The 26,897-nt window shown below is 46.6% G+C and overlaps 1 protein-coding gene and 1 non-coding gene across 3 annotated transcripts in view; one reads left to right on the plus strand and one right to left on the minus strand.

Annotated features, from left to right (window-relative positions):
• The window catches only part of RUNX2 (RUNX family transcription factor 2), a 351,735-nt gene that overhangs the window by 237,507 nt on the left and 87,331 nt on the right, over positions 1-26,897 (plus strand). The window lies entirely within an intron of this gene.
• Positions 6,877-6,949, minus strand: TRNAG-UCC (transfer RNA glycine (anticodon UCC)). The gene has a single exon. It is a non-coding gene; the product is annotated as a tRNA-Gly (tRNA).

A 26,897-nucleotide genomic window follows, 5' to 3' on the forward strand; every position in this document is an offset into this window, starting at 1 on the left:
AGCCGGGCAGTATTTGAACAACTCCAGCGATTCTTGCCTCCCAGTGAAAGGAAAAATTACGCTCTGTCTCTCTGTTTCGGGCAAGAGGAGACCACGATGCGAATGACAGATGCATGGGGAAATTTCAAAATGAAAGCCTGGGATGGGGGTGGGGGGTGGGTTGGAGAGAGCAGATATTGAACCGAAACCAGCTCTGGAATCCTGAATGCAAATATCTCTGTCCATTTCTTGCCAGTGGTGCTGTTCTCCCAAAGGAGCAGGATGTTCTTGTTTTTAATAATAGCCAGACCAGATGCTAAATTCTCCCCGGCAACATGCTGGAGAAGTGAGAAGGCAAGCAGCTGATTCCTGTTAAGATGAACACCAGGCGAATAAGCCAGAAAGTATGAGAATGCTCTGGAGGTTTTCGCTTTGTAAACCCCCGTTTGGCAGAAAGATCACAGAATCTGAGTTGAAAACACAGAGTGTCCTCCTGCCCCGGTGCCTCCTCCACTCGTGCTGCCTGCTGGGGGCCTTTCTGCCTTCTGGCCATCCTGCCCTTTTCTGAGTTCTCCAGAGCACCGGCTCCCAGGTCCCCCGTGAGGGAAAAATCGGAAGCCCCGTGCCCTCCGGCTTTCACTGACTGTAAAAAATAAAAAACAACAACTCATCAACAGGAGGGATTTTTTTTTTTTTTTTTACTTGCTCCTTGCCATAGAAAATAGTGAAATCCTGAACCTGAGCCAATGATTTTAAAATGGCATCTTTGTTCCATCTTTTTCGCTCTCTTCTTCCCCCTGTCAGAGTCCATCAAATCTCGCAGTTCTTATTTTGTTTTAGGGTCTGCCACACATGGAAGATGCTGCTTTCTTCTTTCCCAGGGAGCTGCCAGAGCCACTGTGGGGCTCTGCAGGGCTGGGCTGACCACAGCAGACATTGACCCAGCTGCACGCTGAGGTCTGCTCTCGCCACCCAGGAGTTCTTTCCCGGAGAGCAAGGGTGCCTGGTGCTCCCTGACTGCCTCTCCTTGGGGCTTTGTGCCCAAAGTCTGCAGGAGTGAGAGAAGGAATGGATGTTAGGAGCAGGTAGAGAGGTTCATACTGGTAATCAGGTCCCTAGAGTTCTCCTGGGGCTTCCCTGGTGGCTCAGTGGTAAAGAATCTGCCTGCCAATGCAGGAGATACAGGTTCAATCCCTGGGTCGGGAAGATCCCCTGGAGAAGAGAATGGCTACCCACTCCAGTGTCCTTGCCTGGAGAATTCCATGGACAGAGGAGCCTGGCAGACTACAGTCCATGGAGTAGTAAAGAGTCAGACATGACTGAGCCCCTAAACAACACCAATTAAGTCCTCCTTACGGCTTTTCTTCTTTGTCCCCATCATCCTCCTAAGCCCTGGTACTTCCTTTTCCTGGTTGCTGCTCCCTTCCCTGCAATGCGGACAGGACAGCCTAGCTACTGTTTTCTCACTGTTTTCTTCCTCGTTAGCTGTCTTTGAAGTTTGTTAGGCCCAGACCTCACTAGCATGACCATTCCAGGGAGAAGGCAATGGAGACAGAAGATGGTTTACCTCTTTCCCCTCTTGGGATGGCACTGAGGCCATTGTTTTAATTTCTTCTTGGGGAAAAGTCATATTTGGTACTATAACCTGATCAAATAAGAATACTTAAAACATTTAATTTTCATCACACACTTGACTATGCCCTTGGCACTTGGCTGAATGTTTCATGAGACTATCTCAATCTTCCCAGCAACCTAGGAAGAAGGTAGTACTGTCTTTATCCCCATTTTACTGATGAGGAAACAGGTTTAGACTTGCCCAAGTTACACAGCCATTAAGACTCAAGCCTAGATCTGTATAATTCTAAAGACTATGTCCCTAAGCTAAAACTTTAGACACACTCTCCTTTATCATCAGTGAAGAAAGTAAATGATTTAATGAGATATGAGGAAGCCTAGCAAAGTGTCTGTAGCATAATAAATATAAAATAGATGGACTCTCTTATAGTTACTCTTTGTGCCCCATGGACTGTAGCCCTCCCGGCTCCTCTGTCCATGGAATTTTACATGTAAGAATGCTGAAGTGGGTTGCCTTTTCCTACTCCAGGGGATCTTCCTGACTCGGGGATCAAAACTACATATTTTGTATCTCCTGTACTGGCAAGCAGATTCTTTTTGGCTCAGTGGGTAAAGAATCCACCTGCAATGCAAGAGATGAGGATTTGATCCCTGGGTTGGGAAGATCCCCTGGAGTAGGACATGGCAATTCACTCCAGTATTTTTGCCTGGATAATCCCATGGACAGAGGAGCGTGGTGGGCTACAGTCCATGGGGTTGCAAAGAGTCAGACATGGCTGAAGCAACTGAGCATGCACAAGCATTATTGTTACGCCTGGACGACAGAGGATGAGATGGCTGGATGGCATCACTGACTCGATGGATGTGAGTCTGAGTGAACTCCGGGAGTTGGTGACGGACAGGGAGGCCTGGCGTGCTGCGATTCATGGGGTCACAAAGAGTCGAACACGACTGAGTGACTGAACTGAACTGAACTGAATGACTAAATTGATTCTCTTAAAATGTGTCTATAAAGATTCCAAATAGTTTGACTCTCAATACAGCTAGAGCCCCAAGTGGAATGCCTTTTTAAAAAATATTCTTTGGACATTTAAAAGAATATTGCTCTTTCAAAGTAATCTTTTTTAACTTATTTCGTAGACTAATTTTCTACTGAACATCATGTCTAACTTTGGCAATTGGCTTATCATGGCCTCTTCCCTGAAGGAACTCAGAGACATCACATAGCATAAAGGATAAATTTAAAATGCATGGGCACATTCAAAACAGAAATGTTGACTCTGCCCCAACCTCAACCCTCAATATGTGATTTCTTCCAAGGTCTTCCATTTAGGTATGTTGAGTTTCATGTTAATGTTGCTGCTGAAAAAGGTATTAATGAACCCAATTTGGCAGCATTGCCCTCATTTAACAAGAGAAAGGCCCAGACCAAGAAATTCCTGTCAACTTCAACTCTTGCCTTTCCAAGAGTGGCTCTGGGGTCCTTCTCGCCACCTGACAAAGGGGCAGGTGACGAGTCCTGCCCCCGGGTCCCCCGTTTCTGAACTGGCATCACTGAGGCGGAACTGATCTTGGAGGCCCCAGGTCTGAGTTGGGATACCTGATGTGTACATGGCTTTGAGTACTTGTACAGGGGCCTGGAGGAGCCTGGGAATGGAATCTCAGTGTTTTCTGCCCTAAATCATCTAAATCTCTTTAACTGAATAAGTAGGTTTCTCTCCAACTGTCTTAAAGCATTTTACAGACTATTTCCTTACATCTATTTTATATGGAATTAATATCCCATTTTCCCAAATTCCCAGAGAATAGAACGACCTCTTTCCCTCTCATTCTCTCTGCCTTATTTTCTTTTTTCTTTCTGGAAATATTTCTTGAACATCTACTATAAGCAGAGCAATATAGTGGAAGGCTCACCACCATTAAAAAGCGTGTTGGCAAGCATCTCTGTTCAATTCATCCATCCCAATAAGAGATGTCTGTCATGCCATTCTCTATTTAAGCAAATTCATGAATGTTTCACGTGGCCAAAAACAGAGATTAAAAAGTTAATGATAAGTTTCTAGAGAGAATTTAGATAGTTTTGATTTCTGCTTACAGCCAATTTCATTTCCCACTTCCTAAAATACTCAAGTATTTGTAAGGTACTCGACATCTATATTTAGTCATACAAGCCTTTCATTTCCACCATAATATATGGGAGGGTTGGTGTTGAAAAAGTGGATGATTTTCATATAATCAGAGGGGGAAATCTGCTCTTCCATTTTCTCTTTCCTATTGTCACAGTCATGCGGCTGCATGAAGGGGCTGAGCGACGTATTGAAAGGGGGAAGTGGAGGGACTTCCCTGGTGGCCCAGTGGTCTGGATTCTGCACTTCTGCTGCAAGGGGTACCGGTTCAATCCCTGGTCAGGGAACTAAGATCCCATGTGCCCTGCAGCGCAGCCAAATAAATAAATAAATAATAATAAAAACAAAAGAAAGGGGAAAGCAGTAAGTGGCAAAAAAAGATCTGAGTTCCAGATCCCTACTAACCAAACGTGTGACCTTGAACAAGCCACTTAACCTCTCTTGACCTTCCCCTGAAGTGTAGGCTATGATATATTACCTTCCAGATGGTCTGCTAAGGTTCCATGCAGCAACTCTTACCTATCTATAGATGTGGAGTGGCTTTCAGAATGGAGAAATTGTGGGGAGTTTTAAGAGGCAGCTAGAGTCTGCCTAGCATTAAGAGAGATAACGAGGTCCACTGTTCCTCACAGAATTGGCCAAAGTGGCCCTTTTGTAGAGGATTAGGAAATGAAATCCCAGAGAGGTCAAATCACTTTTGCAGGATCACGCTGTAGACGGATGAGGGGACGTCAAGGGTTGGAATCTATTTCTAAGTAGTTCTCAAGCTCATTCCCTGGAAGGGGCATTTCCTTCCTTTATGAGAGTAGCATCTTCTGCGTTATCCTTTCATTAAGCATTCGTTTACTTTTTTACTTTTTATGAACCTATTTCCATTTGTTATTAACTTAAACTGATTCTGTTAAAAATTTCTTATACACATGTGAATTAATTTCCAACATACGAATTCCATACCATACTCCAGCTGTTGTTCAGTCGCTAAGTAGTGTCCAACTCTTTGTGACCACATGGACTGCAGCGTGCTACTCTCCCCTATCTGTCACCATCCCCTAGAGATTGCTCAGATTCATGTCCATTGAGTCCGTGATCCTATCTAACCATCTCATTCTCTGCCACCCTTTTCTCCTTCTGCCTTCAATCTTTCCCAACATCAGGATCTTTTCCAGCTAACCTTATTGAAAAAGACCCATTATACATGACTTCATTACAATCATAGGTAAAGATACCAGGTCTGACCTAGTAAGAAATTTGGTGTAAGAGGATGAATGTCATTCCTTCCTGAACAAAGGTGATCTGTCTGTTGGCAACATGCTTCAAACTGATTGTTCCTTAGTGGACAAGAGGTCCGCTTGTCCTCAGTACTAAAGGTAGATGTCATGACCTTGCTGTGATCCAAGGTCTTTCTATTTGCTGTTTTATGCTCTGACTATAGACAGGAGGCCACATTCTGGATTTCATTCACGTGATATCCTAGCCATCTAAAGAAATGGTACATGACAGCTAATCTTGAAAAAAGACAGATTTTTCATCTCAATTTTACCTTTTATCTGCTTACCATCTGAGTTACATTACAACCAACACATATCTTCAATTTTAAAGATGTAAGCAGAAAACCATGCTAGTGGTGCAAAGATGGGAGACACAGGTACCAGGTGTAGTGTTATTAGACAAAACTTAGAATGTGATTAATCATCTAATGCTTGTTTAATGATAGGCACTGCCTTATTATGTCTTGTGATTGTGAGACACAAGTGCAAAGCCATTTACAGGGCAGAAGGAAGTGGAAGGCTAAGAAGAGGGAAAATCTGTAGCTTTGCCCTATCCCTTGCTTGACAGAACAGTTGTCATTGTTTTGCTTCACAACCCCCGACTCTCATCTGGCCTGGAGGGAGGGGCCATTCATTCAATAAACACTGATTGAACACTCACTAGAAATGATGGAAAGGAAAGGACAGTGAATGAGATATACTCTGTGCCCCCCAAAAATTCACCATCTACTCAGAGAGACAGAAAAGTAAGCCTGTAAGTGACAACACGGCACAGCAGCGCCACAAGAGAGCTGTGGACCAAGGGTTGTTGCTGTTTGGTTGCAAAGTTGTGTCCAAATCTTTGCAACCCCATGAACTGCAGCACGCTAAGCCCTATTAGGCTTCCCTGATATCTCAATTGGTAAAGAATCCACCTGCAATGCAGGAGACCCTGGTTCAATTTCTGGGTTGGGAAGATCTGCTGGAGAAGGGGTAGTCTACCCACCCCAGTATTCTTGGACTTCCCTTGTGGCTCAGCTGGTAAAGAATCTGCCTGCAGTGTGGGAGACCTGGGTTTGATCCCTGGATTGGGAAGATCCCCTGGAGAAGGGAAAGTCTCCCCACTCCAGTATTCTGGTCTGGAGAATTCCATGGACTGTATAGTCCTCGGGGTTGCAAAGAGTCGGACACAACTGAGCAACTTTCACTCACTAAGCTTCCCTGTCCTTCAGTATCTCCTAGAGTTTGCTCAAACTCATGTCCATTGAGTCGGTGATGCCATGCAACCATCTCCTCCTCTGTCGCCCCTTTCTCAATGGTAGAGAACCAAGGGTAGAGGAACCCCATACAGGCAGCAGCCCCTGGAGCAACAGGAAGATGACACTTGAGCTGGATCTGGAAGAACGAGTAATCCATTCCTTGCTGTTCTGGGTCTGCCGCTGAGCTTGAGTGTCAGCCCCAGTCCACCTTGCAGTGTGGTACCTGGGAGCAGGCAGGCCCCCACATACAGCTCTCCAGAAGGAAAAAGAGGTGATACGGCCATCCCAGGCTTGTGATGATCTGTAGTGTTCCAGATCACATATCCATACATAGGACGGGAAAGAGGACTTCTCAGAGGCTTTAGAGTGAGGTGGTTGGGTAAGCAGTATCAGAATCTCTGTGTGATACGAGTCTCATTTCAGAAACCATGTTCAATACCAGAATAATTAAAGACCCGTGCTATCAAACTATACAGTATGAAGATAAAAATGTGCGATCTTGATGTTTAACAGAAGAAACACCACTGTAAGAAACATTGAGGGATGACAGCACAAAATATCAAAATTTCAGGACCAAGTATAGATATGCTTTATCTGATTGCTCAGATAAAATTGATTGTTCAACCTCTGCTACCAAGTGGATTGAAGTCTTTTACTTTTGGGGCCATACCAGGGCACGAAGAATCTTAGTTCCCCAACCAGTGATTGAACCTGGGCCCCCTGCATTGGAAGCACAGAGTCTTAACCACTAGACCACCAGGGAAGTCCTGGACTGGAGTCTTGATGAGAAAGTGAGAGATGATCTGGCACCTGAGACATTTCAGCGTTCAGTAGAGTGACCAGTATAAATGGTTGGGACACGTTTATGCTCTGGATGAGACCTATTCAAAGAATGTCACGCAAGTTATGCTCATGACTGACCCTATGTAAAACTTTAAAGCAGGATTTTGGGATCTTCTCTACCTACCCCTCCAGACCCCTCCTTTGGAGGCCTGCCATGCCCCTGAAGGACCCCCATGGACCCTGTGTCTCTCCGTGAGCCCACACCATTTACCCCTGCACTGTGGATCTCTTCTTTTATAAGGCGAAAATGTCCCGACACTCACCTTTGAGGAGTCAGTGTATTTGCATTTCAAGAAAGGTTTTTTTGGAACCACTGAAACCTCACTTCCAAAGTCACATACCCAGCTCAAAGGGCAGGAAAGTTGCTTGGGATGGTTTTTTTGACATCTCCTGGAGCTGCTGCCTTCCTACAGGCTAATCCCTGCCTTGCCCCGTTGAAAGCCAACCCTCATTCTTCTTTCTCTCTCCCTCTTGCCCCAGAACCCTGCCCAGATGCCTTGAGGTGATAGGGGACCCGTGTTCTTAGCCACTGTGGGCTGGAGTGAAAATGAGGGAGAGAGTCCTAGTTCTACCTGAAGCTCACATCAGGGGGCCTTGCATTTTATTCCTGTCTCTGCAAGAGGTGGTTTATTGATTAATGGAACTTTATTAGACTTATTAGAGCAAATAAAACACATGCACACACACATAAATCCTTCTGTACCCCTCCCAAACCACTGGCTGGTGGAACGAGTTCTATTTCCAGCCCTGACATCTTGCCCGTCTGTCATTCTCCGTCCTGGCTGCATCAAGTTCCATTGGGTTTGAGTTTATTGGCGACACAGTGAAGTTTATGTTGTCATAGAAATTAGCCTTGATGGACAGGGATACGGCCAGGGGATCAGGAGAGCTGGGCAGCCTCGTGGTGTTGGCATGACTGAGATGTTAGGGTGCCTGGAACCTTCTCCAAGAAAAATCAAAGCTGGCTCTTTTGCAGCAGCAAACGAGAGCAACAAGACACTCCCCAGGGACGGACGCTGGGACGTGATTGTGAGCCATCCAGCTCCCATTCCCCCCAACCCTCCCGGTGCCCCCCTGGTGCCAAAAATCCTTCCCCGAGCAATGGAGGCAGGGCTGGGAGGCCTGAGGTTAATCTGCCCTTCTGCAGTTCGTGGTTAGCTTTCGTAGGCTCTTGGCTGTTTGACAAAGTTGGATAATAATTCAATATTTCTTTCTGAAATACTTGACCTTATTGTTAGTTTTTGTGACAAGGGGAATTTAAAGGAGCTGCAAAAAATGCAAGTGAGTGTGGCTGAGAAAGGCCAGGGTACGCCCCTGACTAGCGCACAGTTTCTTTTCCTGACGTCTATAAAATGTAGGTGAAAACAGGTCAACATTGATGTTGGCAAATGGGAAAACCAGTTCTATTGTTAGCCAACGAGCTTCAGATATAAATGTAAGTCTGGTTCAATCAAAACCACGTTTGTGTTAGACCCTAGTGATGTGCTTTCTATTAAAAAAAAAAAAGCCTATTTATATAGACACACGAAATAAAAATATTCTTTGACCAGAAGGATTCTTTTCTGAGTATCACAAGGACTTGTTGGAATACAAGACTGCTTTCATTTTCTTTTTTAAAATTTGCAGGGGACACACTCCCAGTATCTTCCCTTCTCTTTATTTTGAACCAGCCAGAGCTGTTGAAGATTAAAATCATATATAAAGAAAAATTCTGCGTTGCCTGATGTGGGGGCTTCTTGGAGATGGCTGGCTGGGGGCTGAAAAAGAAATGAAGTTATTAGGAGGTCAAACATACAGCCTGCCCCCCAAGATTTGGCCTGAGTCTATCATTGCTTTTATGAGCTCCTCTCAAGAGGCTCATAAGACACGTTTGAGCTTACAAAGGAGGAACAGGAGAGAAGTTTAGCCACTTGCCAAATCCAGATTGTGGAGGGTCGGTTAATTTTAGCCTACTGGGCAGCTCGCTGATTTTACTTTCTCTCTGTACTAGGAGCCTCTCAAGTCCTGTCCTGCAAGGAACTAGGAACAATCATATAATGTTGAATATGGGCTGGTTAATAAAATTCTAGAAGGATTTACTTTTTCTTGTGAGATCATTTTTTTTTTCCAACTTGGGGTGAAATTCACATGGCATAAAATGAAACTTTCTCTAAAAAATATCTATTTATCTGGCCATGTTGGGTCTTAGTTACAGTGTGCAAATATGTCATACAGGATCTTTCATTGTGGAGCTCGACTCTCTAGTTGTGGCATGGGGAGTTGAGTAGTTGTGGTGTGGAGGCTTAGTTGCCCTTTGGCATGTGGGATCTTCCCAGACCAGGGCTCGAACCCATGTCTTCTGCATTGGCAGATGGATTCTTAACCACTGGGCCACTAGGGAAGGCCCCGAATGAACCATTTTTAAAGTGAACCATTCAGGGGCGTTTAGTCCACTCTTCACATTGTGTGACTGCTGCATTCCCATCACCCCAAACAGATACCATTAAACCCTGGCCACCTCTAGATCCACTTTTGAACACAAGTTGGTTAGCTGTGTTCTCACACAGAGTGCCGTCTTAGAGCCTCATGATTTTAAACAAGGCTTGACTGTATTTCCAGAAAGGACCCAAGAGGAGAGAGGATTTGCTGTAGGAAGGACTGGAGGCCCTGGGCAGGGCAGGGCAGGGGGAGGGCGGGGAGGAGGGATGTGGGCACAGGAGAGATTGCCTCTGTAATCACCGGGTAACCCAGAACCAGAGACCTTCCGAACTGGAGAAGGTGACCATCTGTTGGAGTAGCTGCTCCTTCTGAGGCTTATTTTTTGTCTCCTACTGAGGTGATGAGCCCTTTAAAATTCTCAGCATTCTCACTCTCCTGCATCCCGCGTCCCGTCTAGGAGGCCGTTTATTCCTTTAATTTGTGTTGGTCGGCATCCAAGTCTGGCACTAGGCAGTCCCCAGTGGAGAAGCTGGGAGGTGGTGCAGGCTCACCCAGGTTAGGGAGGGAGTGCTCCCCGGGATGCTAACTGTGGCTTGTCTCCTTCAATACACATCATCCTGCTGGATAATCATTTTCAAATGGCAAACAATAATAAAAGCTTTCCTCTCTATTGCTTCCAAGTGTCAACGTATCTACACAGGCTGTAGACATGAGTGTGTGTGTGTGTGGGTGGGTGTGTGTGAATTCTCTAAGAAAAAGAAGTTTGGGGGAGCATTTGAGCGTGTTGGAAAGGCTGAGAATCACCTCAGGTTGCTTTCCAAACACTCTACTGGTGGCTGACCTGGAACCTGGATCAGAGATAGAAGAACAAAAGTGTCGGGTGACTGTCATTTTTAATCCACATCTGAAGGAAGTCGGCGGGTTCTCTCCTGAGCTGGGCCCCTTGTGAACCTAGGGGGAGCTTCAAGCTGGGAATGAAACAGGATGAGGGGATGCCAGAGGCTAGATATGGCTGCTAAGGATGTGTGACTAGATCTTGAAAGGAAAACCCCAAAGTCTGTGGCCACAGACAGAGAGTGAAGCTGATTCCCCCCCTCAGGGTGCACGTGTGTTTTGGGTCTACACAGTCTCCTGTCTCATTGTGACCCCTTTCCGTGGAGTATCTATTTTCCTTGAAGTGGTTGAGGTAACTTAACTGCTAAGAAATTTCAAACATTTTTTAATGTTAAGATATAGATGAATAAAGTATGGAATGCAATATGAAATTCATAGGAGTTGGAGAGATAAAACAGAACTCTGGAGAAATCTCCTACTTATAATGGGCTGCTGCTGCTGCTAAGTTGCTTCAGTTGTGTCCAACTCTGTGCGACCCCATAGACGGCAGCCCACCAGGCTCTCCCGTCCCTGGGATTCTCCAGGCAAGAACACTGGAGTGGGTTGCCATTTCCTTCTCCAATGCATGAAAGTGAAAAGTGAAAGTGAAGTCGCTCAGTCGTTCCGACTCTTCGTGACCCCATGGACTGAAGCCCGCCAGGCTCCTCCGTCCATGGGATTTTCCAGGCAAGAGTACTGGAGTGGGGTGCCATTGCCTTCTCCGTATAATGGGCTACTTTGGGTCAAATTCAGGCTGATGCTCCAGGGTTAACGGTTTGCTCTGCAGTCAAGCCGCTGAAGTGAAAATAAAAGAGGAGTCTGATGGGTGTTCAGGGCATTTCCCCAGAGGCCTGTGGAGTAGCTGTATCTTGTAGAATTTCCTCCCCGACACCCTGTCCTTGCATGCATCCAACTCCATCTCCTCTTACAAACCTTCAGGTCTCCTTCTGTGCAGACTTCCTAGCCATTCTGACTCAATTGCTCAATGACACTGTATGTCGTCTGAACCCCATGGGTTTGGTGCTCTAATCCTCTTACATTATTTCGGTTATCTATGTTTCTGCTTAACCAACAGCATCGCAATTTAGTGGTTTAGAACAATAGCTGTTGTATTGCTCATGATTCCGTGGGTCAAGAATGCTGGCAGGGCTCAGCCCAGCGGTTTTGCAGGGCTAGCTTGAGCTTCCTCATGGCATGGTGGTCCCAGGGTGGTCAGCATTCTTCCAGTCAGGGCTTCTAAGGGGCACAGAAGTGGAAGCTGCATCTCTCTTAAGGTCCACCTTGAAGAGGAGATGGGCAAGGTCACTCTTCCACTGTGTTCTGTTGGTCAAAGGCAATCACAGGGGCCAGCCTCGGGCCAAGGGGAGGGGAAGTAGACCCCACAACTCTTCACGGGAAGAGAGGCAAAGCCTATGAGTGTAACCCCTCTGTAGCTACATCCTTAGATATTACAGTTCCCAATGACCACTCTCAGGGTCCCCTGCAGTGGGACTTGGTCAGCATTTGGTGATTGTTTCAGGAGTCAGACACCAGGTGTGAGAGAAGAGATCTCAGGTGTGAGGCATCTGGACAAGGGGCATTGTGGCCATAGAGAGTGGGTTTGTTTATCAAGAGGAGTCCCTAATATTTTGTCAAAAGGGTCATGATATGCTTTTCTGAGTCCTGTAATGGATCAAATATATGCCAAATATACTAGGGTTGGGGGACTCTCTTTATGGGGTGAGTAGAAGCTCACACCACTTAACAGTTCTGCGGGGAAGAGCTGGGTGGCAGGATCCCTCTAGACTTGCCCAGGGCCCCTGGGGGCAGTCAGGCTGGAAAGTCTGCCCTGGTTGTCACTCAGAGACTCAGCAAGGGTCCAGGAGCCACCCTTCCAGGAGAGCAGAGAAAGAGGCTATTGTTTCTTGCCACTTTAAGTAGCTGATGACAGTAGAAAAGAATGTAGTTAGAACCTTCCCTGTTAACTATGGAGGATTAGAACCAACTGCAGAACTAGACTCTTGAAGCCTCTGGGCACAAGGTGTGGGAACCACTGTGGGGGCAGAAAGGGAGGGAGCATCCCCTGGGGGTGGCCCTGTTGATTCTAAAATTCCATCCCTCCACGTCCCAGTGACTGAAACCTTCATCCCACTCGGCCTTGGTTTCCCGATAGGCAAAATGGGGACACTGCTTCTTAGGAATTTTTTTTTTTGGAAGAGTAAATAAAATAACCTAAATAGAGGGCCTAGCAAAAGTATTAAATATTAACACAGAATAAATAAATATTAACGTCTTTCTCTCCAAAATGTTAGAAAAGGAAACTTGGATCACTGAGTCCAATTTGTGAATGACCAGACTGAGGCCTGGACTTGTTAACATGCCTTGCCCAGGTTTAAGGATCACACTAGGGTTCACCCAGGGGCTCAGGGGTAAAGAATCCACAGGCAGTGCAGCAGACACAGGTGATGCGGGTTAGATCCCTAGGTCGGGAAGATCCCCCGGAGAAAGAAATGGCAACCTGGCCCAGAATTCTTGCCTGGAGAATCCCATGAACAGAGGAGCCTGGTGGGCTGTGATCTACGGGGTTGCGAAGACTTGGACACGACTGAAGCGACTCTGCACGCGTGCACACGTCACGCTGGTGCGTCCTCATTTCCTCCTCTCAGCCCAAGGCTCTTCCTTGACATCTGAGTCCTTCTAAGGACACGCAGTATTTCAGTTGCAACAGCACACTGCAACTCAAAGTGGCCACTTTGGCCTTTGTTCTTGGTAGCTCACCCCATAGGACCCCAAAGAACATTGGGGTAACCGGGAGAGAAAATGCTGGAGAAACATTGAAACTAAATGAGACAAAATACCACCTCCAACACTGGCAAATTTCAACACGAAAATCTTATAATTTTATTTTTTATTTTAATTAAAATATTTTAAAATATCAAAACCATTTTGGATTGGGGTCTAGCCGATTAACAAAGTTGGGGTAGTTTCAGGTGAGCAGTGAAGGGACTCAGCCATCATATGCATGTATCCATTCTTCCTCAAAACCCCCTCCCATCCAGGCTGGCACATAACATTGAGCAGAGTCCCATGTGACAGGGTTTCGCTGATAGCTCAGTTGGTAAAGAATCCACCTGCAATGCGGGAGACCCCAGTTTGATTCCTGGGTCCGGACGATCCTCTGGAGAAGGGATAGGCTACTCACTCCAGTATTCTGGCCTGGAGAATTCCATGGACTGTGTATAGTCCATGGGGTTGCCAAAAGTAGGACATGACTGAGTGACTTTCACTTTCACTTTCTTTCCAGGCAACACGAAAATCTTTGAATAAAGCCATCTATTGAAATCACATTAGTCTTTGTTTCTCTATCAATTTCTTTTTATTAAAAAAAATTATTTGCAAGATCAGCCCAGAATTACAATAAAGTAAAAAAGATGTCTCTTTTTGTCTGTCTCTCCTCTCCTGCTAATTCTACTCCAGACAACTCTTACGTGGGTCCAACTTTGCCTCTTCTTCCATCAACAACTCCTAGTGGACTTGTTTCGTAGCCACCCCCCGCCTCCCCTTCCCCATCCCCTCCTGAGTTAGGGCATTCAGTCTGTATAATTAAGTTTTGCAGAATCCCAGGTTTAGAGACATGCTACTTGGGCCTCATCATCTGTTACTGAACAATGCTGCTGCTGCTGCTGCTGCTAAGTCGCTTCAGTCATGTCCAACTCTGTGCGACCCCATAGACGGCAGCCCACCAGGCTCCCCCGTCCCTGGGATTCTCCAGGCAAGAACTCTGGAGTGGGTTGTCATTTCCTTTGCCAATGCATGAAAGTGAAAAGTGGAAGTGAAGTTGCTCAGTTGTGTTCGACTCTTAGCGGGCCCATGGACTGCAGCCTACCAGGCTCCTCCGTCCATGGGATTTTCCAGGCAAGGGTACTGAACAATAAATCACCCCAAAATATGGTGGCACAGGAGGTTGATATTTAATGACATGGATCAGAAATTAGAATAGGCTTGTCTCCATGGTACGCAAGTGGCCTCAGCTGGGAAGATTGAAAGACCGAGGGATATCTTCATTCACTTGTTGGTGCCTAGATTGGGCTGGATGAAGGGTTGTCTGAGCCAGGACCCCCTCTGGGTGTGGGGGCTTCAGGGTCGTTGGACTTCTCTTGTTCTTGCTTGGCCCTGAGGACAAGTGTCCAGTCAACCTGGGATGGGGGTGCTGCACGGCCTTTAATGCTGGGGCCTCAGAATCACATGGTGTCACTTTCTCTGTACCCATTGGTCCACGCGGTCCCAAGTCCACCCAGATTCCAGGAGAGGAGACCCTGTCTCTCAAGGGAGGTGCATCGAAGACCCGGTACCCAGGGAGTTTAAACCATAATGGACAAACGGTGATCCTGCTTTCTGAATAATGAGAGCTCACCAGCTAACAAAGGATTTTGGTGCTGTTTTAGGGAAGAAAGGCAGTCTTAAAGAGATGAGACTTGGACACCTGGTCTCTGGGGCATTTTAAAAGATTACAGAGACAGAATAAGTAAAAATGGGACTACCTTGGGTAATCTTGGGGGAAAGCATGGCTTTTAAGCAGTTGACTGGACATTTTTATTCTCCACCCGTGAGAAGCAGGGCCACCACCTGTTGCTTTTTAGAGAGTAAGACCGTTCCAGGCCCAAGCCCTCACCCCAGAGCCTATGTGGTGATGAACTGGACTTTGTGTTTTTTTCCACTGACAGCAGAGGAAATAGTGAAAGTGAAAGTGAATTCGCTCAGTCGTGTCTGACTCTGTGACCCTATGGACTGTAGCCTAACGGGCTCCTCCGTCCATGGGATTTTCCTTGCAAGCGTACTAGAGTGGGTTGTCCAGGGGATCTTCCCAATCTAGGAACAGAACCCGGGTCTCCCATATTGCAGGCAGATGCTTTACCCTCTGAGCCATCAGGGAAGCCCCAGAGGAAATAGTAGTGCAGGAAAGTCTTCTTAAAAGCAGAGCAGAGGGAGTGTGGCTTCATTTTGAGGGATGGTTGGGCCCCACCCTCTAGCCTTGCCCCCACCTGTGTACATACCCAGAAGGAACATCCTCTGTATTGAATCTGAAGAGGAGTCTTTGAAGCCCTCAGAGATCTTCAGAGTGAAGTGCTGGGTGAGGTCAGGGCATTCAGGAGATCTGAATGGAGGGAGGAAGGGAGGCTGGGTGTGTGCCAGGCAGGTGACCTTGAGGTGGATGCAGCTAGGGGGGTGCCCCACTCATGGCCAGGCAGCCCAGCAGCCGTGTGGTCCAGGACAAGACACCTGATGTGCCACTCCCATCTCCTTCCATACCTGGAGTGAAGGTACAGTTGACAAGCTCACAGCCTGCTTTGTACAGGGCGCTGTTAGGCACTGTGTGTCATTCATCTGTTTCATTTACTCTATGAATCCAGTTTATGCCTATGAAGTGGGCTTTATGGTTTCTATTTTATTTTATTTCAGTTAAAAGACTGAAGCCCATGAAAAACTGTTATTGTGTAATTGAGAAGTTGTGTCCAACTCTTTTGTGACCTTACGCACGGTAGCCCACCAGGCTCCCCTGTCCATGGGATTTCCCAGGCAAGAATACTGGAGTGGGTTGCCATTTCCTTCTCCAGGAGATCTTCTACACCCAGGGATCAAATCTGTGTCTCCTGCATCGCAGGCAGATTCTTTACCACCGAGTCACCTGGGAAGCTCTGACTATCACTGAGACAACTGGGAAACAAACAAACAGAAAGAATCAATTAACAAAAAGGTAACTTTCCAAAACTAAGTGTGATGGAAGATACTTGGACAAGGTAAACAGCAATAGGCAGTCAGGTATGCGTTCATGATAAGTTGCTTCAGTCGTGTCTGATTCTTTGTGATGCTATGGACTGTAGCCCTCCAGGCTCCTTGGTCCATGGGATTCTCCAGGCAGAAATACCAGAGTGGGTTGCCATGACCTCCTCTAGGGGATCTTCCTGACCCAAGGATCTAACCCCCATTTCTTACATCTCCTGCCTTGGCAGACAAGTTCCTTACCACTAGAGCCACCTGGGAAGCCCAGTCAGGCATAGTTATGTGTCAAATTAATATATAAACAATTCAGTTATCCACTTGTTTCTTTATATAGTTTAAAATATGTGTCATCTGCTGTTCTAGACACTGCAGATAATGACAAAGGCAGATAAACAATAAATGAATAATAAAATAAATAACATAATGTCAAGTTGTGCTAAGTGTTTTGCATAAACAAGAAACAAAGAAAGGGGATAGAGAATAATGAGGTAAGTGAGGATTTTGTTTCACATAGGATTGCCAGGACTGATCGTTCTGAAGAGGTCATACTTGAATAGAATCCCGAAGAAAGTGAGTGACTAAGCTCTAACCCCAGGGGAAACTGTTTCAAGCAACAGGAGCCATAAGTGCAAAGGCCCTGAGGCAGGCATACGCGTTGTTTTTCTTCTTGCACTCACACAAGTCGATCTTTATCAGATAATATGTGTATTGTCTGCTTCTCTAGTTATAATACCCACGCTTGGCTCTAGAAACAGTGAGAAGGCTTATGAGCATCGAGAGTGGTAAGAGAACTGCGAGGTGGAAGAGATGGAGCCAGGACCAGTTCATGGACCCCAGTCGTAGGCTGCGATGGACTTTGGACCGGAGGAGCTGGTAGTGATGGCCGATAGAGGCCACAAGCTACTTTAGGCTTTGGTATTTTCTTTTCAAACCAACTTTTAATTTTGAACATTTTCCAATCTTTAGAAACATTAAGAGAATTTTACAATAAATACTCTTCACTTAGTTTGTTAATCAATTCATATTTCACCATATTTACTCCCTCTGTTTTTCTCTCAGTCATTTTAAAGTCAAGTTGCAGATATCATGATACTTCACACCTAAACATTTCATCATGTTTTCCAAAATACAATGATCATACCCATGAGACTTTGACCTATTGTATCATATGATATATGATCATTTAAATATAAAGATATATTATTTAAATATGTTACTATATTACAAATAGTGAGCCATTAAATTTCTCAAATTGTCCCAATGATTTACAGCTACTTAAGAAAAACTCTAGGACTCAATCAAGGATGACATTTTGCATTAGTGTCTATGCCTCTTGTCTCTTCTCATTTAGAATCAGCTCAGTTCAGTTCAGTCCTCAGTCATGTCTGACTGTTTGTGACCCCATCGACTGCATGCCAGGCTTCCCTGTCCGTCACCAACTCCTGGAGCTTGATCAAACTCATGTCCATTGAGTTAGTGATGTCATCCAACCATCTCATCTGTCATCCCCTTCTCCTCCTGCCTTCAATCTTTCCCAGCATCAAGGTCTTTTCTAAGGAGTCAGTTCTTTGCATCAGGTGGCCAAAGTATTGGAGTTTCAGCTTCATCATCAGACCTTCCAATGAATATTCAGGGCTGATTTTATTTAGAATGGACTGGTTTGATCTCCTTGCAGTCCAGGGGACTGTGAAGGGTCTTCTCCAACACAGTTCAAAAGCATCAATTCTTTGGTGCTTAGTTTTCTTCACAGTTAAACTCTCACATCATACATGACCACTGGAAAAACTATAGCTTTGACTGCTCCTGCTGCTGCTAAGTCGCTTCAGTCGTGTCCGACTCTGTACGACCCCATAGACGGCAGCCCTCCAGGCTCCGCCGTCCCTGGGATTCTCCAGGCAAGAACTCTGGAGTGGGTTGCCATTTCCTTCTCCAATGCATGCAAGTGAAAAGTGAAAGTGAAGTCGCTCAGTCGTGTCCGACTCTTAGCGACCCCATGGACTGCAGCCTACCAGGCTCCTCTGTCCATGGAGTTTTCCAGGCAAGAGTACTGGAGTGGGGTGCCATTGCCTTGACTAGATGGACCTTTATCAACAAGGTAATGTCTCTTCTTTTTAATATGCTTTCTACGTTGGTCATAGCTTTTCTTCCAAGGAGCAAGCAAGGAAGATTATAATTTAGAATAATCCTCTATAAACAGCTCAGTGGGAGATGAGTTTGAGAAGGCAGATTGGGACCAGATAATGGAGACTTTAGGTGCAAAGCTAGTGATTTGGGGCCACAAGAAGCCATTGAAAATTTTGACCTAGTAGTATTGTAGGATGGTTCATGCAGCTGCTGGCTACAGAACGGATTTGTCCTGAGAAAGGCCTTGTGGAAGGAACAAGTAAGATGGTGACATTGGCCTGCGTCCGCATCCTCTCCAGGCCCCACCCTCTCCTCTTTCCTGTTCTGGTTTCCAGTGCAAAAGTGTTGCCTCTGACGCTTCTCCTCTGCCTCTGGCTTTACTTTTATCCTCTGTTTCCTCTCCTCCATTCTCCTTTCTGACTCCCTTCTGCCGCTCTTTCCTTCAGAGGCTTCATCTAAAATGTGGAGCCAAGTGCGGGGGCACTTGGGGTCCTTCTCAGGAAGGAGGAGGGTCCACGGCACACCTGCCTGAATGTTCTCCAATCAGAGCAGTTCTTGGGACTTCTCTGGTGGCCCACTGCTCAGCACTTCCACTTCAGGGGTCATAGGTTCAATCCCTGGTCAGGGAACTAGCATCCCACATGCCGTGCAGTATGACCAAAAAACTAACTGAAAAAATAAATATCACTCCAGTCATTTTTTTTTTTTAAGGACAGTTCTTTTCCAGAACTTGGAGGGTAAAAAGGGAAATGCCCAAACGCAGGAACTTCACAGTCTGCAGTTTTAACCCAGCTTCCTGCCTCTGCAACATCATTTCTTCCTTTTCCCAAGTACTCCTGTAGCTCCTTCCCACAACCAGGAATCTGGAGAGTAAGAAGGCTTCAGACTTAGACACTGTGCTCCTCAGCATGGACCTGTGGTCCTCTTGGGTCCTTGCCAGTCATGCCTGTGCTTCCCAGTGGCGGTTTCCTCCTGGGGTAAAAGGGGTGCTGGCCGCTGTATTTGAGGGCAGTGAAAGTGAAGTGAAGTCGCTCAGTCGTGTCCGACTCTTAGCAACCCCATGGACTGCAGCCCACCAGAGCAGGGGGTGAAGTCTGGTCTACAGTGGGATCCTAGGTGGGCACAGTGACCAGGACTTCCAGGAGAGCCCTTGACTCTGCAGTCTGGTCCTGAGAAGTGACCCAGGCTGGAAGTGTGGCCCTTGTTGGTGGAGGGACAACCTGGCAAATGAGTCTTGAGCAGGTGGGGGTTTGTGGGAGCCCTTCAAAGCCTGCCATAGGTAAACTGGCTACTCCATTGCTTCTCATTATTCTACCTGTCCTTTTAAAAGTTGGTAAGTTTCATCACTGTCTTGCCCAGAGCAAAAGCAAAAGCCCTTATGTGTAGTTTGCCAATTTCTGTGGTGTAAATACTTCCTCTCTGGCCAAGTTCAAACACCAGTGTGATGTCACCATAGCCAGAACTGAGAAGTGATGGGCACAGCTGGTTCTCAGGGGCTGGTGAGAATTGGCTCAGGGCACTTTTTCTTTCTGCCTCTGCAAAAATGCTTGGGAAACTTTTCTTTAGGGATCTCTGGAAGTCCTGGACTTATCATGTTTGAGCACACGTAGAAACCACAGATGCAGCTTCTAAGTGACACCTGGGAATGGCTTGTGCCTTGGGGTTACGTTGCTAAAGTTGGAGGGCTCACTATTTCAGGTTTGGTGCCGCCACCCCATGTGGTGTCTGTTCACTGGAATGTGTGTGCAGGTCGCCGTTATACACAGTCACTAGGTCTGTGTTCCTGAAAGGAGAGTCCTGGTTGTCACCTTCAGCAATCTGATGAGAATTAGCTAAATATGAAGGTCTTCCCTGCTACACGTGGGCTTTCTTTAGCTGTGGCGAGCGGGGGCTACTCTCGAGTGGTAGCACGTGGGCTTCTCCTTGTGATAGCTTCTCTTGTTGCAGAGCATTTACTTTACTGGGCCCTAAAGCACGGGCTCAGTAGTTGTGGCACATGGGCTTTCTTGTCCTGAGGCATGTGGGATCTTAGTTCCCAGACCAGGGATCAAACCATTGGCAAGGAGATTCTTAAGCACTGGACCACCAGGGTGGTCCCAGGAAGCTATGATTTAAATCTTGCCTGGACTTTGGGTAATAGTTACCCTCTTTGAGTTCAGTTCCCAGATGTCCTGTGTAAGATCATGGTGCCGATTTCGGGAGATAATGTCCACAAGGTATGCAACGTGTCCAGCATGGTGTTTGGCCCAGAATCGGTGCTTCATTCTTGATAACCTCAATGTAAAGAGCAACAGCCATGGGTATCTGAGGAAGCAACCGCTAAGTTACCCTCAACCAGGAATCCAAGAGGAAAAAGACTGGAAAAGGTGGATTGAGGAAGGCCGATAGATGCTATGAGGGCAGAGGATGAGCTGGAACTGGGCAGAGAGACCATAACAGGCGTGAAGTCGGGGTCTCGTTGGTCACCGCTGCTCTGCGTGGTGGCCTTGTTTCCCCCTTAACTTGGTGACAGTAGCACCATTAGATGGTTAGTTTCTGAGAGGAAACTGAGGAGGAAAAGTCCCCATAAATTGCTTTGCTTTCCAAGCAAAATGTGAATGGAGAGCCCTACATATGGCACGTATGCAGTAGGATACTGGATGTACCAGCTGGGATGCACTGGATGGAATTTCCTGCAACCTTAGAGTCTAGAGAAGCCAACTGTGATTTGGGCCCCCTCCTCAGTGCTCTGAGACTGAAACAGACTTGCCGTAGGAGCAGCTTGTTGGCTTAGAATGAAAAATGACATTTCATAAGCCAAGCAAAACAGAAAGAGCAGACGAAGAACTAGAGAAAGCCAAGAGGGTAGTCAGGAAAACATCCCTTGAAGCACGAGCCCGGGAGGGTTAGGTCTGAAAGGACACAAGATCTGAGCCCCGTGGAGTCCGGATGTTCCATTATGAGCCATTCAGTAAGACAAGCAGCGAGGCTGAGGACCTGCTGAGGGACACCCACGAATAATGGAAGCAGGTGCTAGAAACAAAAGCACCTTTCCTCTCAGAGCATTCCTGAGTGATATGTCCTGTCTGGGAACAGCTCTTAGGACAGATCCCCAAGGGCACCCCTCCAGGCATGGCAGCTGGATGCCAACCATGCACCCGTTGAGTTACATCATCTTGCTGCTTCACACCACCTCCAAGTGCTTCTAGTACAACCTGCCGATCAGGGAGTTTTGCTCTCTTATAATGAAAGATATGGAAATGATGCAGGATGGGGGGATGGGGCATGGGGAAACCATACATGTAGAAGGATACCCTCCTCTTAACTCAGATAAACTGGTGAGTCCAACTGCAGACCAGTAACAGTGGGGAGCCAAGGGGCTAAGAAAGGAGAAGAAAAGTCAGGAAGGGTGAGTCAGGAGAGTCTCTGTTTCTATATGGGAGGCTGAGTTAAGAGCCACATTCTCCATTAGGGTCCTTGGTACCACTCTGCCCTGGCTTGCCCTGCCAACTATGGCAAATTCCTCCTCAATCTTTAGGCTTTATCAATAGCTTCCTTATTAATAAAATGGTGATAGTGGTAGCCCCAGATGGCTTCCAAGTTCCTATAGAGCCCTTCATTCCCTTATTTAACCAAGGCCAGTGCTAAGGATGGCTTTTGAGGAGTGCAGTGGTGGGTTGGCATTCAAATCGGACAACTGGCTAGTGTGGATGGAGTACACCAGTATCTCCACCACCATCATCTAGTGCTTACCATTCTCTTGTTAGTCCCAATGGAGAATGGCGCTGGTTTGGGAACAGTACATGACATTCATATTCTGTTGACCACACCATATGCCGTTGGCATGTGTTGCTAATTAAGCCTTGGTTTCCCACTGCATCTGGGTTAGGTGTCGGGATGCTAAACTGCATCAAAGGAAGCCTTGAGATAAGCACTATGCCTGGGCCTGGTGGCCTTCATCTTATATTTTGATGGGGCAAAGGGGATCTTGGAAAGAGTTTAACTTGGAAGGGACTTCTGATCTTCTGCTACTGCTGCTGCTGCTAAGTCACTTCAGTCGTGTCCGACTCTGTGCGACCCCATAGACCGTAGCCCACCAGGCTCTCCCGTCCCTGGGATTCTCCAGGCAAGAACACTGGAGTGGGTTGCCATTTCCTTCTCCAATGTATGAAAGTGAAAAGTGAAAGTGAAGTCGCTCAGTCGTATCCGACTCTTCGCGACTCCATGGACTGCAGCCCACCAGGCTCCTCTATCCATGGGATTTTCCAGGCAAGAGTACTGGAGTGGGGTGCCATTGCCTTCTGATCTTCAGTTCAGTTCAGTTCAGTTGCTCAGTCGTGTCCGAATCTTTGCGACCCCATGAATCACAGCACACCAGGCCTCCCTGTCCATCACCAACTCCCGGAGTTCACTCAGACCCACGTCCATTGAGTCAGTGATGCCATCCAGCCATCTCATCCTCTGTCGTCCCCTTTTCCTTCTGCCCCCAATTCCTCCCAGCATCAGATTCTTTTCCAATGAGTCAACTCTTCGCATGAGGTGGCCAAAGTACTGGAGTTTCAGCTTTAGCATCATTACTTCCAAAGGAATCCCAGGGCTGATCTCCTTCAGAATGGACTGGTTGGATCTCCTTGCAGTCCAAGGGACTCTCAAGAGTCTTCTGCAACACCACAGTTCAAAGCATCAACTCTTCGGTGCTCAGCTTTCTTCACATTCAAACTCACATCCATACATGCTGCTGCTGCAGCTAAGTCGCTTCAGTCGTGTCCGACTCTGTGTGACCCCATGGACTGCAGCCCACCAGGCCCCTCCGTCCATGGGATTCTCCAGGCAAGAGTCCTGGAGTGGGTTGCCATTGCCTTCTCCCATCCATACATGACCACTGGAAAAACCATAGCCTTGACTAGATGGACCTTTGTTGGCAAAGTAATGTCTCTGTTTTTTAATATGCTATCTAGGTTGGTCATAACTTTCCTTCCAAGGAGTAAGTGTCTTTTAATTTCATGGCTGCAGTCACCATCTGCACTGGTTTCTGATCTTCAGAGGTGCCCAAAGATGGATTTTCACACCTGCTAAAAAGTATCTTTCTCATGGGACATGGACCTGCTTATCAGCTAACTCCTTGCTCACCAGACCAGTCAATCCTGTTACAATGTTGCTTAACTTGTAATATGGAAGTAATAATATTCCAAGGAAGTGTTTGAAAAAAATACCTAGCACAATGCAACTATGGGGTTATTAATAATGTTGTTGTTATACATTTTGATTGATGAGAGTTTAATAAAGGAAAAGGCTGCCCTCCCTCCCCCATCCCCGGCCACAAGACTCGTTCCCAAAAGTACATCTCAGTCCACACTCCAAAGACATTTCTTGGAATCACATCTTAGTGCGGTTCACCCAATAAAAAGCTCCTCTGGCTCCAAGTGGGCATGAAAGTTCATCACAACATTTGCCATCAATAAAAAACCAATTCTTTCCATATGCAACGCATTACTGCTGTCGAATGGTTATTGAGTGATGATACCTGAATGATGGGAATACAGGAACGGGGAAATGTACAAAGGGAAACTTCACAGGGACGCCAAATTGTAAAGATAGAAACACTGATATCAGAGGGAATTAGTTAAGCTGAGCAGAGGATGTTTGCATTCGCCAAGTGGGAAAGATGAGGGCAGCAGGAGAGACAGGAGGTGGAGAAAAACACGGTGACATGACAGAAGCAGCGCTGCCTGTCTGATGAGTCACCGAGGAGGGTGACATACAGCCCCTGCAACAGCCCACAGCTGCATGTGGCCAGCCCTCTTGGCCAGGAGGTGGCCAAATATTATCTCCTGGAAAATTCTTACACAACAGCCATTGGCCATTGCTTTAGAGCTCCCTTGGCCACACAGGAGCCCTGGAGTTCGTCTGACCACATCCATGTCGAGGGGTGGGATGTGGGGCTGGAACCTCAGAGCAGCCATCTCTGAGGCTCCTGGAGAAAGTCAGCCTCTTTCAGAACCCCAGCCTGCCGTCCACCAGTCTTCCTGGCCGGAGTCTCCTGCCAGCTCCTTAATGCGGCTCTTCTTTCCACCACCTTCCCGTCCATCTTCCTGTTCTGCCACACACGTTCACATGTACCACTCACCCCACCCGCGTGGTGGCCACTCCTGACTGACCGAAAGGAATGTGGGTCAAAGTGGTGGACGAAGAATACGGCTCTGAGGAAGAGCTCAGTTGAGCGTGGTTTCTTCCACTACCGGGGGCAAGTGGTTTAGCTTTGCAGCCTCAGTTGTTTCATCTGTTAAACGGGAACAAACCCTCCCTCCCAGTGAGAGCAGATGAGGTCAAATAGTGAATGTCCTGTGTAATGAGCTATACACATGTGGGGTAGGGGGACCATAGTCCTGGTTTACCCAGTACTGTTTAGGGCTGTGGTCCTGTTGAAATCAGCAATGGGGCCCCATTTCATTCTCAAAAGTGTCCTGGTTTGGGTGCAAAGTCATATCACCCTGGGAATTGTAATTCCTGATAGATGGGAGTCTGGAGGGCCTAAGTGAGCCTGGGAACTCTCCCTCAAAGACCCCCAGACCCCAGCCCCTTGTCCATTCCTCCTCTGTTGCAGAACTGAAATTCATGTCTGCCAGTCCTGATTCATTTTCAAAATAAAAATTCTTCTTCAGTTAGTTCGCTAAAAGAAATAACAGCCCCAATTTAATTTCAACAACGGCCTTGGAATGAAAAGACTACTAATTACCCTAATTAACCAAGCACATTAAGTGCACATGTTCAAACGAATATTAAAATGCCATCAATCTTGGTCCTCAAGTCCTCAAGATGCTGGAATGTGTAAACATTTAGTGGAAGAAATTGTGACTTTGGAGAAAACACAAACAAAGCTGCCCGTTTGTTTGCACGACTGCCTGCTCGTGGAGAAACAATCAAGAGATTCGGAAAGACATGAGGGTGTCTCTGCTACCCCTCCTCCCCAATTTTATGTTTCCAATTATTGCCCAGAGGAGACAGAACAAAGAAGATCCTATTTATAGCAAAAGTCTAAAGAGGCGGGAGGAAAAGATGCTTAATCATGAGAAAATACACTCCAGCATTGGCATTAATAAAATCAGACTGTAGTTTATCAGAAGAACAAGCCGTCTGCAGGGAAAAGAAATATCTCCTTCCGTGTTCTGACTACATGCACAAGGTGGTCTGAAACCACTTTACTTACCAGCCAGGATGGCGGCGGCTGATCCCTCTCGGGAAGACTGGTTTTGTGGTGGGAGCCAGGTCTGGAGCAGCACGGTGGGCTAGCTCTAAGCTTCAGGCTAGCCCCTGCCTCTGTACCTGTGACCAGCAAGGCCAGTGATGACCATGTTTCTTGGACTGCACCCTTGGGTCATTTCTTAGGGCTCAGACCTCTGGAGATGCTATGAGGGAGGAGGGAACAATGCTCAGGGCCAGTGCTAGCTTCTTGGAAAAGATTCTGCATAATAATGTCCAAACGGAGGACTTCCCTGGTGGTCCAGTGGCTAAGACTCCATGCTCCCAATGCAGGGGGCCCGGGTTCGATCCCTGGTTAGGGAACTAGATCCCACATGCTGCAACTGAAGATCCTGTATGCCACAACTAAGACTTGGTACAGCCAAATTAATTAATTAATTAAAAAATCAGGACCAAATGACCTCAAGGTTCAGAATCCCATCTCGTTTTGGAATAGATAACATGGCAGCACCCTCCTTGGCATGCTGCCGCTGCTGCTAAGTCGCTTCAGTCGTGTCAGGCTCTGTGTGACTCCATAGATGGCAGCCTGCTAGGCTCCCCCATCCCTGGGATTCTCCAGGCAAGAACACTGGAGTGGGTTGCCATTTCCTTCTCCAATGCATGAAAGTGAAAAGTGAAAGTGAAGTCACTCAGTCGTGTCTGACTCTTAGCAACCCCATGGACTGCAGCCCACCAGGCTCCTCCATCCATGGGATTTTCCAGGCAAGAGTACTGGATTGGGGTGCCATTGCCGTCTCCCTCCTCGGCATGAGACAGCTGCTATCTCAGCCTTAGGAGAGGGCGCTTGCCTTGTGTTACAATTTGTTCTCTTTCCTTCCCTCCCTCTACAGCCTTTTCCTTCTCATTCATTCACTCCCTTATTCTTTATTTATTCAACAGATACTTTGAGTTTTTTAGAACTAAAATAGTGTTCAAATTGTGCTCAATACTGTGATGAAGAAGCACAGTTTCCTGTCTCAAACATCCTATGATCTCATTGCAGAGACAAGACTTCCCCTCCTGACATCTTTATTTTGATCACTGATAACACACTTTCCATAATAACCGAGGCGTTATTATGAAAGACTCCCATCTCTTTCGTTTCTGTTATTCAGTTCTATTGGTTTTACCCTTTCTCTATTTTTCCTGTCTCTTCTTGCCTTTATATTTCTACTGGCACGTCTTCAGAAATAGAAGGGCTCTCCCTGTTAAACAGAGTGAAATAAGTCTGAAAGAGAAAAATATTGTATATTAATGCATATATATGGAATGTAGAAAAATGGTATACATAAACCTATTTGCAGGACAGAAATAGAGACACAGATGTAGAGAACAGATTTGTGAACATAGTGAGGGAAGGAGAGGGTGGGACAAATTGAGAGAGTAGCTTTGACACATATATATACAACCATGTGTAAAACAGATAGCTAGTGGGAAGCTGTATAGCACAGGGAGCTCAGCTCGGTGCTCTGTGA

Source organism: Bos taurus, chromosome 23 (assembly GCF_002263795.3).
Source record: "Bos taurus isolate L1 Dominette 01449 registration number 42190680 breed Hereford chromosome 23, ARS-UCD2.0, whole genome shotgun sequence".
Classification (NCBI taxonomy): domain Eukaryota; kingdom Metazoa; phylum Chordata; class Mammalia; order Artiodactyla; family Bovidae; genus Bos; species Bos taurus.